This window comes from Montipora capricornis, chromosome 11 (genome assembly GCF_036669925.1).
Source record: "Montipora capricornis isolate CH-2021 chromosome 11, ASM3666992v2, whole genome shotgun sequence".
NCBI lineage: Eukaryota > Metazoa > Cnidaria > Anthozoa > Scleractinia > Acroporidae > Montipora > Montipora capricornis.
In genome coordinates, this window is record NC_090893.1 from 41,915,796 (window position 1) to 41,916,943 (window position 1,148).

Below are 1,148 nucleotides of genomic sequence, written 5' to 3' on the forward strand. Positions count from 1 at the left end.
CGTGTCCACACTTAGATGAAAACGACGGTAATTAGATGAAATTAATTAGATGCCTTTGTAATATCTAACACGAAGGGTCCTTACTTTCGGAGCAGGGTTTAGGGGACACTTTGAGAAATAGTCCACTTTCAAATTCCCCATTACCGCTGGATAAAAACACTGAGGACGCATTTTTACAGGGTTAGCCTCCATTTGAAGTGAACAAATTCACAAATACCAGCGGGAAGGTGCCTGAAATTTGAAACTAAACAATAAACAGAGTGGTAAATAAGTCATCTTCTCGCTGGAATTTGTGAATATATTCACTTCAGATGGAAACTAACCCTGTAAAATTGCGTCCTGAGTGTTTTTATTCAGCGCTCATGGAGAACTTGAAACTAGGCTATTGTCTGTATTTGTATAAACGAGAGATGTTGAAGCTGGGGAGAAGAGCAAGGGGAGACTTCTGGACATATCTGGGGAATCCCGGTAAAATGCGCGTTACGCGCTACATATGTTTGCGTTACGTAGGACACTAACGTGAATGTTTATTATATCAACGACGAGGTCTACAATGTGCAATAAACTCAAATCCACGTACAGAAAAGGGTTTGGAAGAAAAGCGCCACAAGTCAAAGAAATGTAGCAGCTGCCTGGAGGAAAGTTAACGCCATGAAGACGGTACAGCTAAGAGCGCACTCAGGTAGAATGCAAACCTTATCACTACCACTGCTTCCACCCCCCCCCCCCCCCGCCCCCATCTACGCACGTTACGTCACTATCGCCAGGACAACTGGATAGGCTTATTGTGTACTCAAAATAATATCGCGTTTCTGATTGACGAATGCAGAAATAGGTTATAGAGTACAGTACAGAAGTTGCTATGGAAACATTGGTGGATTAATTTTGTGGAGTATATAATGATAAAAAATCGTATGAACTTGCTCGTGCATTACGTGATTTATGGGCACAAATGATGTTTTGAAAGTTCTCAAAATTGCACGAGCCGTACTCAAGCCAAAGAAAAGATACTTTCATCAATCATATTCGGAGAAAATTCCTCGAATTATAACATGGGTGCCAACGACAAAACGAGACTTAGGGCCTGATTACATGGGCAATTTCAGCCCGGGCTAAAATTTCAGCCCGGTCAGCCGGGCTGAGATTTC